Genomic DNA, 16,956 nt, shown 5'->3' on the forward strand with positions numbered 1-16,956 from the left:
CAACTCTTTCCCTTCTTTATGGTAACTTGAGGATACCGTGTCGAAATAAACCACTTTGTTTTAACGGATCGCTGCCATCAATCCACTTTCCACTTGCCAAATACTTTCCATTCAATATGAAACAGTCTCTCTTTCAGAACTCCTGCAATGTGCAGTCAAGAGTTAAATTAGTTGCCAAACTTAGTTTTTTTATTCAACATAATTCCCTTCAAGGATGATACACTAATTATAGCGACCCTCCAACGTTTCGATGCCATTTTTGTAGTACGATTTGTCCTTTGCTTCAAAATAGGCCTCAGTTTCGTCGATCACCTCTTCACTCGAAGAAAATTTCTTCCCAGCGAGCATTCTTTTGAGATCGTAGAACAGGAAATAGTCGCTGGGAGCCAGATCTCGAAAATACGGTAGATAAGGAAGCAATTCGAAACCCAATTTATCGATTTTTGACACGGTGCATTGTCTTGGTGAAGCAGTACTTTCTTTTTCTTCAAATAAGGCCATTTTTCGGCGATTTCGTCTTTCAGTCCAATAACGTTATGTAATAGTCGCTGTTGATGGTCCTTCCTTTGTCAAGGTAATCAATAAAAATGATTCCATGCAACAACTCTTTCCCATCTTTATGGTAACTTGAGGATACCGTGTCGAAATAAACCACTTTGATTTAACAGATCGCTGCCATCAATCCACTTTCCACTTGCCAAATCCTTTCCTTTCAATATGAAACAGTCTCTGTTTCAGAACTCTTGCAATATACAATAAAGAGTTGTCATTCATGAGAATGATTTTACTTCTCTTAGAAGCAGGTACACATTTTCAGTGAATATGTAGGAATGTTTGTCTGCTCGGTCGGAATGTGTGGCTGTTGACTTGATTGTTTGGCCTCACTACTATTTTTGGAGAAGGAATTCGCATGGGAACAGAAAACACCGGCTGAATAAAAATTTGTTTATTTCTATCTTAAATGATACATATGTTCAACGGGAGAATGGACTGGATATTAGGTTAGTTAAAGAAGGCAGAAGGGGTAAGAGAATAGAGAGAAAGACGTCGTTGTGGTAGTCTCTCTTAGCTAGGAACCACATGGTATCAATCCACCAGCGTTGCCAACCTCTGAACTTTATATCACATGAATCATATAATATATATTTTTCCCTTCTGTATCTGTTCCATTGTATGTAAATATTTGATAACCATGGATTTTTCAAAGGTCAGTCTGTTTGAAATTCACTTGACAGCCATTTTCTCCACCTTAGTTCCTTCCGGCTGAAAATTATTATTTTCAGTCAGAAAATTTCAAAACCATGAAAGATAAATTGGATTGTTAACATTTTTTGATATTGATCCTTCACATTTTCCCCAATGCATATCACTGATCAAAATACAGGTGAGAATCTGATATACACTAGCGGTACTTATACGTTCTACAATGCTACGCAGATTGAGTGTATTTAGTAAATAATATAGTTTCTAATTTATTTTAATATTTTTGGAATGAAGAAAAATTTTGGGTTTTCTATCTAGAGTACACCAATAAGTAAACTTTTCCAACGCGTAGAAAAGTTGACCACGATGATGTGAAACATGGATTTTTCAAATTTAGTTCATATAAATTCTTGCTTATTGTATACATTGTTGATGCAAATATGAGTTCCACTGAAAACTAAATCTGAGTGAACTTAACTAGAATATAAGGCAACAGTACATCTTCTACTTGAAGTTGTTCACTAGATTTCTAACTGAAAGTCTGATATTATTTCAAAGCTTTGGTCAAGTTAATTCAAGAATATAATCGAATAATATATAACTTCTTCTTGAGTATTTCTTCAATTCTTAGAATAGAAGCTACTAAACCTTTAAGGCCCTTATACACGTATCATAGATATCGTAAAAAATATATTTATTTTTTATATATTCAAAATTTGATATGAACAATTAATACAGAATATACAAATTATTATAAACATCTGACATAAACACAATATCTATTTATTAATATTCGTATACGAAAACAGTGCCCAATTTAGACATTGATATTTTAAAATGCAACACAAAAAAATTGCAAAAATAACAAAGAAAACAAACGCTCATGCGAAAAGGTAAACATTTTAAAAACATTTAATTAGCTATTGTTAATAAACGTAATTCATCGCAGATATATTGTTCTTCATATTGAAAATAGGAATGGTTTTATTCCTGACGCACAGCTGGAGTTTTCCTGCAAGTCCAAGGGCGACTACCATAAAGAAATGATTCATAAAATGTTTTTGCTCTGGTTTCAAAACCTTGGAAGAACCATCAATTATTATTATGGATAGTACCGTACACTAATGCAACAGATTCCCCCACAATTGCATCGACAAAGGCTATGATAGGGAAGAGTTTATATTACATAAATTAAACTTTGAAGAGACCATGCTCATTAGTGAACTATTTCATGCTCATTAGTGAAATTATTACCCGGTAAATAAAATAAAATGTTTCATTTCTTTTCTACGTATTATGTATTCCTACCTATCACTGCATATTTAATCCAATGGAATTGATATGGGGTGATATGAGGACTTGCATAGCGACTCAGAAAATAACAAGGACGGAATGAAAATTTCTAGACATGAGATTATGATCTGATGTGAACAATTGCTAAGCCAGGGTGACAAAGTGAAAACAACTAAAGGTACGTAATTAATTAATATTAGATTACTATATGACAACTATGTGCATAAATATGTATGTAATTGTCCAGAATATAGCTGACCATTTACTTAGAATGTATGAGGAAATTATGTATACATATTTTGTATAAATTGAGTTATAATCAAATGAGTCTACTGTTTTATAGAACGGGCTATATATTGCACGGCGATAATGTTATTTTGTCTATTCCTTCTAAATATTAGATGGCCTTCCGTCGAATACGACAAACATCAATTAACGTTTTACTTACTTCTAGTTTCATAATAAAAATACTAACCAAAAACATGTCAAATACAAAAACTAACATTAACCAAAAACGACAGCCGTATGAAATCCACAAGTATAAAAGGTACACGCCGCACTAGCATAGATAATAGTTGCTTAACTCTAACAACTTTAGGATGACAGACAACCTGTTTCAAAACAGAAGTTCCAGAATACAAAAGAATCATTCTTTAACCAGACACCGCGATCACTGAATGGACATTTGTTCTGCTGCAGCGTCCGAAGCGACCTATCCTAGATCCAATTAGTGGTTCTCAATCGGCACTAAATAAAGTTTTAATTAAATCCCGTCAGATATTAATTAAATTTCACGGTGCCGAGTATTATTTGTTTGTGGCACGACCGCGAAACATATTATCTGCAATCTCATTAGGGGATGGTGCGAAGGCTCCCGCTCGCCCACTGACCCCGCGGCCGCAGGTTATCTTGCCGGTAGGTGGGCGAAACGACCAATTTTCAACCCGCTTTGCCATTGTTTTCGCGTTCTATCCATTCCAGTTCCGAATCTTGTTAGTCGTGGCTACGAAGAGAACAGAGAGGGAAATATTTGTATTCGTGAATTTCTATGGTGAAAAAATTACTGCGAGTTGAACATATCATAATTTAATACACAGGCGATGAAAATTCTGTCATAGAAATTATTTTCCTATTAACCGAGTCTAATATATCTCATAATTATTATCAACAATCTTGAACAGGCGATTATGTATAATAGGTTAATTGAAAATTCCCCGTCCTAGCATAGTAAAAGAAATTTTTTGCCAAAATTAGATTTTTTATTCAACATAATTTCCTTCAAGGGTGATACACTAATTATAACGACCCTTCAACGTTTCGATGCCATTTTTGTAGTCCGATTTCGATTTTGATCGCCTCTACATTCGACGAAAATCTCTTCCCAGCGAACATTCTTTTGAGATATGAGAACAGGAAATAGTGGCTGGGATTCAGATCTCGAGAATACGGTGGATAAAAAACCATGTTTCATCGATTATTACATATCGACGCAAAATCGGCTCGGGACATATCGGACATATCGACTCGGGTTTTGTTGCGCTTGATCTTCTCAAACACTGCTCCGAATCATCAACCTGTCGTTGTATTTGGTCAAAAAAGAGCACACGCTGCGCCCACTTTGCACAGAGCTTTCTCATACCTAAATATTCGTGAATGAAATGATGTACTCATTCAGTTGATATCTTTACAGTGTCTGCTATTTCATTCAATTTCAATTTACGGTCTTTCAAAAATTTTTTGTGGATTTTTTTAATGTTTTCATCGGTAACAACCTTTTTTGGTCGTCCACTGCGTTCACCGTCTTCGGTGCCTATTTCACAACGTCTAGACTTATAGTACCAATCCTTGATGGTTGATTTTCCTGGGGCAGTATCCGGAAACTTGGCATCAAGCCAAGGTTTTGCTTCAACTGTATCTTTTCCCTTCAAAAATCAATATTTTATCATCACGCGAAATTCCTTTTTATCCATTTTTCTCATAATAACAAAAGTTGCTTCACACAAAATGTTATAATTCACAAACTAATCATCCGATAGCTGCCAAATTTTTACACGCATCTTTTGAGGGTTAGCGCCAACTAAAAAAAAGTATGGATTTAATTCTAGTAGCGAACTAAAAGACTAAAGACTTGTTCTTTGAGCAAAACCACTGGTTAAGCTATTTGTTAGCATTTTCGTTGATGAATTGCTGCTCTGTAAGCGCGTATCCCATTCACGCGAAAAGTTAATAGTCGTACTGGGCAATGTCTGGAGTGGATGTCGGTTTTCTTAGTCGGTTTTGCTTAACGAGACGGTGCTTTATCGTACTGTAAAATCACTTTACCGTGTTTGAGCCCAATCTGTACGTTTTTCTATCTATGCATGGTTCAAATTTATCATTCGTTTTCAATAGGGTATCACTATTATTTAACTTAAGATAATTTATAATTAATACAATAACTAATAATTTTAATAATAATAATAATTAATAACAATAATTAATAATAAGAATAATTAAAAACAATAATATTAATAGTAATAATAACAATAATAATTAAGTATTTATAATTAATAATTTGCAACTTTTTCAAACAGGTTTCAACAGCTTGTAATGCATCACGTCACTCTGACCTTTGGAGTCGATCGGTCGGCTTCGCCAGGTGATTAAGATGATTTTTGTGCTTATGGTTTTTAAAATAAATCCACTATTCATCACCCGTCACTATTCTATGCAGAAATGACTTGTGATCATAATTTTGAAGCAGCATTTCACATACGACTTTTCGATTTTTCGTTTGCCTGTCATTCAATTGATGGCACCCATCTTCCTAATTAGTCGCTAATCATTTTTTTTTGGCCACTTTCAACGCTTCTGTCAATTATCTTGGAGTTCGCGTTGAGTCTTCATTCATTAAATCTTGCAATTTTGCATCTTCAAATATTTTCGGTCTAAAATAGCATTCTTTCTCTTGCACATCGAAATTTTCTATAGTTATGTTGTATAGGTATAAATCTATGACAATGTTACTTTCGCAAAATATAACATGAATAGCCTTTAAGTTTGATGTCAGTAGAATAAAATGATGTATGTGTCAAATAGTAACGTGCACTAACATGATTATGTTGGTTCTGCCTAGTCGCACCTGTTCAGTCATTTTGTTGAAAAATTATGTTACTGCCAAAGAACGGTCTAAGGAAACAAAAGTTTGTTGAACTTAATCTCTCATATAACCTCTCTATCTTAATAGTGGAGTATTTTACTGGGCTTATGGTGATAACAGAAATTATGCAACCTGTTAAAACTGAATGAAACTATTAATGCAGATTTATTCGGATATCAATCCAGTTAATGAAACATGATTGTGGTAATAGTGACTAACAGACGCAAAGCCTTGCCGTTGCTTGAAAACGTTCAGCCACTCGTTCCAAGAGTTGTGAAGGATATATTGTTGTAGCTCAGATTAGAATGTTAGCTACATGTAGCATACTCACAAGAGATATCGCCTTCTGATTTCTTCCGAAATACTGAATAAATGCCAAACATAGTCGATGATTGCATTGCTGGCACACCAATAGAGCTCTTTCAATGCGGTATCGCCATGTTATATGAAATTAGAGAAAATGTCTGTACTATTAATATTATTTCCATATTTTCTTATTTATAAATGTCTTACATCTAATACGAACATAAGGACTGAAATACAAATTAAAACGCACCACCATATTGTCACCTTACTCTTTGCTTATGCCTGGCCTCGCAGCGAAAAATAACACGTGACGATATTTACAAGCATAGGTTAAATGTTTTTGGTAAACTTAATCTGATATTATTATTCAATAAGTTTTATTAAAATAACAAAATTATTCATTAGTTTATAGAAACAAGATAGAAAATTAAGAGTAGACTACATGAAAATGCCTTTCAATCAATTTAAACGAGTGTAAAGTGTGTTTGTATATTATTATAGAAAATATTAACTTTTCTACATTTGTAGATTACCGTCAAACAAATAAACATTTATGTTACACAGAGTGAGAATATTAATTGTTTGAAGATGTTAGCACAGGTAATAATAAATGTTTTTACAAACATTTAACAAACCTCTTTAGACTTTCAGATGTCGCGACAGATTAACCAGTGATAAATATTCAATTGTTCTGAATTCTTAAGAAATTACTCTTATCAGCAAGCTTGAATCATATATTTATTATATATTTCCTTATAAATATTGTCTGTATACACACAAGATACCGATGGTAGCTAAGAACTGACCACAATAATAAAACAGATCATCTTTATTCGATTAATGTATACATATCGTGTTTTCACTATTTTGGGCAGAATACGAATAACTCACATAAGTCTATATTTATCTATATATTTATATTAATATTTAATGACGTGAAAATATCTCTAGCAAGAGAAAGAATGCTATCTCTATATTTCAGTGAATAGCTTTATGGTATATATGGGCTATTTAATTAGTCAAAAATGTACATACCTGCTGATGAAATACCCAGTGAAGTATATTATCAATATTGTTGCAGATTTTAGACCAGCGACGTCAATTATTCAGATTATTTTAAATCTGCGACCTTATAATATCTTTCAAATAAAATAGAATTCACTATAGTCTATCTACTTTACTATCGCAACATGGACCGTCTTTGGAAAAAGTAAGAAACAGCACTTATTAGCAGCTTAAATGAATCCAATGATGTTCTTAAATCTATAATATAGTACCCAGGCAATGCGTAATTTACTTATTATATCATTTAATTGATATAAATATTACAATCATGATAAACATTTTTTTTTCAATTTATTTATTATTATAAGTAGTCTCCCAGATCAATCATTGATTTATTGCTAACAATTATTATTATAATTTACACCATATAGTCTATCTATGGATAATTTATAATTCAGTTCTCACACCTCACATCCCTGCATAAATACCAAGGTGTGTCTTCTACGTATACCTTATTCTGGAATACTTAAATTTTCTTTGCAATGCTATCCCGGGTACAGCTTTATACCATATAGCTATATTAGTTTCAACACCTGATTGTAGATCACTATCTTATTATGAATTGGCATTTTGGATTTTACTCCAAGGAGCCAAAATAGCTGTTTATAGAAAGCTTTACTACGGCTTTTCTAGGCAGTTATTTTAAGATTTCTCCAATGATTAAATATAATCCTGATGACACTTAGTTCTCTTGAAGTTACTTATGTTTTAATTTGTGATTTTAAGTTCTGAATACTAGTTATAAATAACATGGTTCGTTTGTACAACATTGAGGCTTCAGTTAGATGTTCCGGTAAGAGGTTTGCTTTTTGCTTGTTGTCTCTGGCCCACGGTCTATTGTTACTTCTTATAAATATGTTAGTATAGATGTTGTATGATAGTCTTGATTGTTCTGTAAGTGAGTAATAGAAATCTTTGTATGCTGAAAGATCTTTAATATAGATGTTTATTGAATATTTTCCTTATCCTTTATTTTTTGGATTTCTTGCCTAGGCATTTCAGCTCTATAAGTATCTCCTTATCAGTAGTATCTCTAGCTCGTTGCCATCTTATTCTGGCTTTTTATTTTCTTTAACTGTTATATGTTTAGTTATGTCTGTAATAACTTTGGTATTTTGGCATGCTGATCTTGAATAACTCTCCCAAAGTTTTCAAATTCTTGCCCTGGTTCCTCTATTGCTGCAAGGTCGGTTTTCAGGCGGATGTAGCACTGGAAGTTCATACTAAAACTTTACCAATCAGTGGTTTCACTAGTAAGGGTGGCACTTACTGTGTTAAAACAATGGCTAAAGTTAGTCTGCTCGAGTCGAGGTCAAAGTTATCTTCTTTTTGTTTAAAATTAGGAGACACTTTTGTTGTTATTAAAAAATCTAGCAAATCAATCTTGACCAATAAGTAATTTTACCTGTCGAGTGATTATAGCTCCCTTTTTGAATTGCCTGTTTTTGTTCTTTGTCTTTGGTTGTGGTTATTCTTGAATCCCAGTCTATATGTTTAGAACTAAAGCTTCCTCTAACAATAAATTAATAAAAATAAACAAATAAACATCATGATTGCTATAAACAAGTAATAATTATAAAAAAATTTGTCTGGTAAATATGACACTTTCTTGTCTTAAACCACTCTTGAACTACTGAACCGAATTAATTACACTCACCAATTGCCAATCATTGCTTTTATGTCTCCTGTAAATAAATGCAATTTTTGTGCCTCATATACAAATTTGACTAAATAATAGAATTGACTTAAAATATAAATACAAATGGCATTTACTTAAAAACGGAAAATGTATGAGATTCTGTAATGGTCTTTTGCGAACGGCAGAGAAATCCATGTTAAAACAATAATATAGTAAACTATGTTTTATATACTTTTCAAAACAATGGCAATTTTTGAATTTCGCTTTTGTTTCCAGCTCCGGATATCGTCAGCGATGACTACGAAAAGAACCGAGACACCAATTCGTATTTGTTAATTAGACCGTGCGATAGACAAAAACTTTGCGGTGAACAAACGACAATTGAAAACGCACACCTGGGAAATCGGATTATGGAAATGAGGGTTCTCGTAGAAGCATAAACCGCGTGAGTTCGCCATATTTTCCGACCAGCGTATGTTGAATAATGATAAATAAATACAGCGGCAGTATAGAAATAAACAAAAACATAAACCAGCACTTTGTAAGTCAAAAAGTAATCACTTAGTAAAAACAAAGGAGTTAATAATTATCTAAAAATCAATAATATTTCACAATACTGGATAAATTGAAAGGTTGGAGCTGAAAGGTAATGTTAATGATCAACAATTTCATTAGAGGGTTGTTTAATATTTCAATGGTGATATTATACAACGAAACGTATTCTCATTATTTAAAAAATGGCGTGAGTTCGCCATATTTACCGACCAGCGTATGTTGAATAATGATAAATAAATACAGTGACAGTATAAAAATAAACAAAAATATAAACCAGCACTTTGTAAGTCAAAAAGTAATCACTTAGTAAAAACAAATGAGTTAATAATTATCTAGAAATCAATAATATTACAAAATACTGGATAAATTGAAAGGTTGGAGCTGAAAGGTAATGTTAATGATAAACAATTTCATTAGAGGGTTGTTTAATATTTCAATAGTAATATTATACAACGAAACGTATTCTCATTATTTAAAAAATAATTGTTTCATTAAAAACGTATTATGAAAAAATGTTAAAATGGAAAAACAAACACAATCACATTTTTGAAGGACATAAGCTGTTTTAATCCAGAGTTAATTAACGGATAATTATATTTTTCCTGATGCGATATGCCATGGAGTTATATAAATAGCGTAGGCACATTATATATTGTTTATAGTTTTTAATAGGATATCATCTATTCAGAATTGAATTTGATCAACTTGTATCCTAAAATAATGTTTAGTATTGATTTTGTAATTATCACGTTAGTTCATCAAAAGATAAATGGTATGATTTTTTGGGTTACTTTGGCTTAGGCCATCTTTAGTTCGAGCAGGATAGTCCAACTTATCACACCAGTAACTGGGTTGTTATCCCAAATAGTCAATAAATTTATTATTAAGACAATAGACTTACTGATATTAGTTATATAAATCAAACAGTTTTTCATAAATAATCGTCTTACTTTCTTGGATAAATGACTTGATATATTCACAGTTGTTGATGAAAGACTTCAAACTAAAGGTGCTAATGTCGCTATTTACTGTTAACTTGCCATCAATAAAATGATGGTCGTCATCCTCTGACATTATTTATATTATAATCGGCAATGGATATACTAAAACGTCTGTACGATAAACAAACCAAACTTTTGTTTTTCATATGATGTAGTTATAGTTGTTTATCAAAAACATGCTTCCGTTCACAAGTAATTGTAAATAATCCTCAATAGTGTTATTTATTACTTTTGAGTAATAGCTTTCACCTCGCATATTTAATGTGTCTCGCGCTTTGAACTTTATAATAAATTAATCGCCAAATATATCTGTATTTAAATAATTTTCAACTATCCTCCAAAAATGCAGAGTACCTTACCACTCGTGTCTTATTCTGCTAAAGAGTTACATTCAGCTATTTTCTAATTGATAGCCATTTGCCATTTGTAAAATAGAAATCTAATAAGTTAAATATTATTTCAGATTTCGTAAAAAGATTCTTTCAAGGAAAATATAAATATTTTAAATATTACTTTTTTTATTACGTTTTTATATGATCGCATATATAAATAATAATTATTAATAGACATTTAAAACATATTTCCCATTCAGAAACAATTTGGTATTAATAATTACATTACTAGGGAAAAACTAACTATTTTCTCGAAAAGAAAACTTGTCATTCCTAATGCCGCCAGTTTTTCCCACTCTCGTTCTTATTTGGTGGCTCGATTCGCGGCTCTTGGGACAACGTTCTGTGAGGATACATTACTTCACAACTATCACCGGATTTGGCGCATTGGCACTCTCCGGCATAGAATAAATAAACCATAGAAAAGAATAAACTATATCGTCTTCCTTTTCTAACGGCGGTACACTCTTTTCAAGTCGATCGGTACAGTCGATCAAGTTAAAAACAACAGAAAGTTATTACATTAATAATTCTATAGTAATAACAATTAAATTTTTTAAAATTATAAAATCCAATGTTCGATATTAAATCTAATAATCACCATAAAAAAAATAGAAAATTCACGGTATAGGCGACCTTGGGAAAATGTTTTTTGTTTAGTTCAATCAACGGTAGCGTTGCGATCGTAAATTGTGATTGGCTAGTTTAAATTCCTGGTGCCGCTACTAACATGGAATGTGATTGGTCGATTAAATTGTGTGAAGTCAGGATTTTCTATGGGCGTCTATTTTTAACTTTGTCCTTTGAAGGTTTTGGTTTTTGTTTAGATCAAGAAATCTTTCTTTTACATCGTGCATATTTTCTGTTTTACATTAATTATTATGGAGTAATAATATAAAAATTGATGACAATGCGTCAGTGTAGTAAAAGATGTAGTGTCGTTTCCCAAAGAATGATCTCGCTCCTTTCCAAAAATGGGTTGATCAAGTAAATAGTAGTAAGTTACCTGGATAAACCACAATGCAAATATATCAACATCATGGTGTCTGTCACGGACATTTTAGTGAACAATTTAGAATTACCCTTCCTTCGCGAACAGGTATTAGGGTAAATGCATATCCAACCTTGTTTTTATCAGGTATATATAAAAGTATCTATCTACATGTCTGCTCATATATTGTTTGTTTAGAGAAAATCAAAACCTACTTATGAAGATGTTAGTAGTAATAAAATTCAATTAATCTACCAAGTTGTTCGTATGCTGTCAGTGTGATGTCTCTACATAAAGAAGTCTTACAAGAAGGTAATAATTAAGATAACTGGATAATTAGTAGTAATAAATATTACTTTTAGTTGTAAAATATCCCTAAAATATTTGTAATACCTTAACTTTTTAGAACAATCAGTGTTCAATCATTTTATAGTACAGTTATTGTATATTTAAATTTGATTGCCTTGTTAAGAAAATATTTGTTACGGTGCCATCAATTAAAAATTTAATTGCTGCTTTTAGGGGATTTATTACCATACAGAAACCTATTTTGTCTAAATTTACATAAAACTATATTTGTTTAACAAATCTTAACCAAGATTGCTTAAATAGTTTTGTTGGATCTTGTTTTTGTTTTTATTGTTTAACGCTTGTTTTTTATTGTTTGATATTGTTTAATGGGAGATCTAGTATCACTTGAGGTTGTTAAATGTTAAAACCAGTTGAGTCTATACTTTCAGTTCCAGAGAACTTTGCTCTGAGAAAAGCAAGAGTCTAATATTGTATTTTTGTCTTATTTTAGGCTATTTAACAAAACCTCTGAAAACGAGACAACATGCAATATTTGTCTACATTCTATATTATGTAGTTCCACAGGTTAAATACTCTAAAATCTAAATATCTTTAAAAAACATATACATTTTTAGTGTTTCAACTGTCCAATCCATAATGATTTTCTAGACCAAATTTTAAAAGTTATTATGAGGCAATATCGACAGGGATGTATTTAAAATTTACCTTCAATATATCAAGATAAGTTAGAACTCTAATAGATAAAATAAAATTGATAGCACTAAACAAATATGGAATTTTGCCTAGAATAGAGCACATAATTTTTTTTTGCTTTTTGTTTATATATATTTATATTATTTACACTTATGTATATCTGTATAGGATTTTATTTTAATAAATTAATTTGAAAAATTAAATTTCATTTTCATTTAAATACTATTGGCCAATAAATGTGACGTCACAAAGTAATCAGGCGAAATGGCAGACCAATCAAAGCAAAGTATTTTCCTTACAGGTTTCTACATAACTATTTTAAACTAACCAATCAAATTCACGTTGTCAGCGCCGCCAATGATTGAACTAAGAAAAACTTTGCCCCACTACTTACCATTGGAGTTGCACATCCCTGTTGTGAACTAACGTATCCTCATTCTGTACGCCGCCAAGCGCTAAAAGTCATGCGGCAGACATAGGAATTAAGCAAACGGCATGCGCAATACCATTTTGAAACCTGTTCGGCTCAAACTTTTCACCGATTTTAGTTCTGCTCGTACGTATTTGGAATTGTCATGTTCATCGCCACAAATGTTTATGCTTTGCTTTAAATGAACGACCATTACGTTCATTGCTACAACAATAGGTACCATTTGAGCACTTTTTTAAAATATAAAAAAAAAAGTTTGAAGTCCAACCCGTGTAGAACGAATTTTATTATGTTGGCGTAAATAAAAAATGTAAATTATTTTTAAAGGATATTTGTTTATTTTGGTCACAAGAAAATATATACGCAATTAAAACAAACATCATATAAAGTACTTACAAACAACAATAAATCAATTAAACTAAAAGTAAACAGGTGGTAAATGTCTATTAAGGAAATAGTTGGGCGGCAGTTCTGAAATAGATAAAAAAAACCACCTGAGCAACTAATTTTCAAGAATAACAGTAAGATATAAATAACTTTAAATCGGCCGTATTATTATTAAAGGAATTATCGGGCAAGTTGATTAACAGAGGTGATGATACTGATAATTAAGGCCAATTGACTGGTAATTGAATTTGTACGTCGGTCTGTTGAATTTTCAATGCCGATAGTGATAACAATGCCTAAAGGTGTCATCAGAGAATAATGATGAAAGACAATAGCGATATCTGATAGAAATGATAAACTATCCTTGGATGAAGTATGACATGTGCACTCGGTACGAAGGGATAGCACGCGACGTACCAGCTTATATCCTAACACTAACAATAATGACGTGCAAAGTGATCTACGAGATCTACTGTCACTGAGGTTTGCCACAAAACTATTACCTTTGATTTATAGTGATTATGAGTAATAACAATTAAATAAATAAATAGCAGAGAATGTTCAGTATAAATTGATAACTGAATATATAATTGAATAGATAAATGAATAGATAAACGAATAGGTAACTGAATAGAATTAAAATAAATAAAAAACTGGAATACTCTGTGGAAAACTCACCACTTTGAAAACTCGGGTTGTGCAGCATAAAACACTATATAATCGACACGATTGAAAAACTCTGACTGTCGCGGCTGCATAAATGAATTTTCATAGAGCTCGAAAAGCCCTTGGGCATGTTAAGTTCTCACATTTGGCAAATGCACTTCGAGGAGGGGACTAAATATGTTGCCAATTATGGCAATTATTTTTGGTGCTGAGTGTCTGCAAGGGTGGCAGATCTCAATCGAGCAAAGGTCACAAACTCGCTCTTTTAATTTCTTTACCGGTATCTCAATTTTCCCAGAAACATAAAACTCGCCAATAAAATATCAAATTACCCTTAGAATATGATCGATGATTTACCGTTAATGTAAACTTTCTAAGAGTCGATTCTAGGATGTCCAACTCCTTGAACCACAAGTGTTCGTTTTTTAGAGATGAATTTAAAAAAATTATATTTAAAAATAATTCGCTTTTACACTCGTTTGAAGATTATGGTAAGAACATCTCATAAAACTCTTATGTTAATACAACTTTAATATTCTATTTATAGATATCTGAAAACATCATGTACATGAATATCTGTAACAAGTTTTCAAGTTTTCAAAATGATTAAGATCAAGATCTTATGTATGACTCTTCAACTATCCCGGATTCTTGGACTAAACCAATGGATATATATTGGTAGCAATTTAACGTTTAATTGTACGAGAATTTGCTGATTGTTTGCCGGACTGATGACACTAATTAACATGTTTTTAATGGCCACCGCATTTGCCATAAAATACCTTTTTTTTGTTGTTCTGGCCTAAAAACCAGGCGGTGGAATGCATGGCACATACCTGGTCGCGGAAACTTGCCCTGGAGTGACAAGTTGGACCGGGTTATATGGGACTGCCTCTAGGCTTACCAATACACTAAACCGAAACCGCCTCACAGTTGACCCCTGTGGATTGCTACTGCTACTGCATTAAATTTAGGGATATGGCCCCCGCTGATCCGGCAGCCGTTATTGGGCACGAGGGCCCGGCGATTCGCGAACCTGAGTTAACACACAACTGGATACTGTTGTATGGGGGCAAAAGTTATGACTGTAGCGACGGATGAGGTCGTTTCAGCCTGGAAAAGGGGGGGAGCTTGGCCCCCTTCGACCAGCTCGCGAACAAGCGCGTTTTCAGGAGAACTTGAGCTGAGTTGTTGTTTGTGGAATGATTGAGATGTGAAGTGCTTGATTTCTGGAGTGTCAGTTTCCCTATGAATTTGATTATTTCTGACAAACCATGGAGCGTTTAATATTCTCCTGAGGAGCTTATTTTGGAAAACTTGAAGCCGTTTGGCCTGGTTGGGTGTAACAAACTTGAAGTAGACATTAGATCCGTAGAGGAGTACGGACCGAATTAACATCTTGTAAAATAAGCATTTGATGGAGATGGGAAGTCTGCTAGAAGGGCAGATAAGAGACGATAACAGGTTTGCTATCCCCGAACTTTTTTGGATTGCTTTCTGGATTTGGAAATGCCAACCGAACGGCCGGTTGAAGTGAAGACCTAGGTACGTGACGTTATCCAGCCATGGAATTATTGCGGTGTCGATCTTAAGTTGCGAGACGCGCAGTGCGTAACGCTTGTTATGGAAAATGATGACCTGGGTTTTCAGGGGGTTGATTTGCAACGTCCAGAATTTGAACCACTTGAGCGCCATAAAATACCACATGATCGTCAGAGGTCGCCAACGTCGACCGGTCTTAGTTGAAAAGCCTCATATATAAATAAAAGTCTTATATACAATATTATTAAAAATATAAAACTAATAGTAATGTGAATAACGTAACAAGTGGGAACAATTTTTTTCATATCTACAATGCAAACGTTTATTAATTTAAAAAACAATAATTTTGTGATGCACAATATGAACACCCACGTCAGCAACTTAAACTAGGTTATAAGAACGACTATTAAATAAATATACAATGAAAAAACATCTTGTCCGCTGACCTATACGTTAAAAACAACAATATACTATACCAGACAGTAAATTCTATTGCCATTTCTCGACGATACCAAACAATAAACCTACATGAAAGGTAAACAGCGGGATAAATTTCAATTTCTCCAGTTTGCCGCCGAGGGAACCGCGCGCGCACGTTCCGCCAATAAACCATCGTCGCCGTTGGACAACCAAGACCACCAGCGATAATATCGAACATCGTTTGTTTCCTTCCAAACATACCCCGTCTATCGCACAACAGGTCAAAGTTCATCCTCCTCGATGCTATCACATGTTTTACTTGCGATTTGCTCCAGAATTGAATGATAAAAGTAAAATGTGTGCGTTAACCTAATTTAAGTTTAAGTCCACCTTTCGTAAGAAGAAAATAAATTACTTTCCTACTCATTTATGGAGATGTTTTCAAAATTTGTTTTATGGGATTTATATTCCTTCTTGTATACACGTCCTGTATGTAGCAGTTCAATTGAAAAGTCCCCGGTCTACCTTAGTAAAACACATATTTTTGGTAAAATTAGTTTTTCTTATTCAACATAATTCTCTTCGAGGGTGATACACTGATTTTAGCGACCTTCCAACTTTTCGACACCATTTTTGTAGTATGATTTAACCTTTGCTTCAAAATAGGCCTCAGTTTGGACGACCACCTCTTCATTCGACGAACAGTTCTTCCCAGCAAGCCTTCTTTTGGGATCTGAGAACAGGAAATAGTTGCTGGGGGCCAGATCTAGGGAATACGGTGGACGGATGGATGGATGTTTGCCATCGTTTTCACTGACTTGCGACACGGTGCATTGTCTTAGTGAAGCAGCACTTTCTTTTTCCTCAAATGCAGCCGTTTTTTGCCGATTTCGTCCTTCAAACGGTGCAATAACGCAATGTA

This window comes from Rhynchophorus ferrugineus, unplaced genomic scaffold (assembly GCF_030347505.1).
Source record: "Rhynchophorus ferrugineus isolate W39M unplaced genomic scaffold, kcgeb_rfMv2 rfM1, whole genome shotgun sequence".
Lineage (NCBI taxonomy): Eukaryota > Metazoa > Arthropoda > Insecta > Coleoptera > Curculionidae > Rhynchophorus > Rhynchophorus ferrugineus.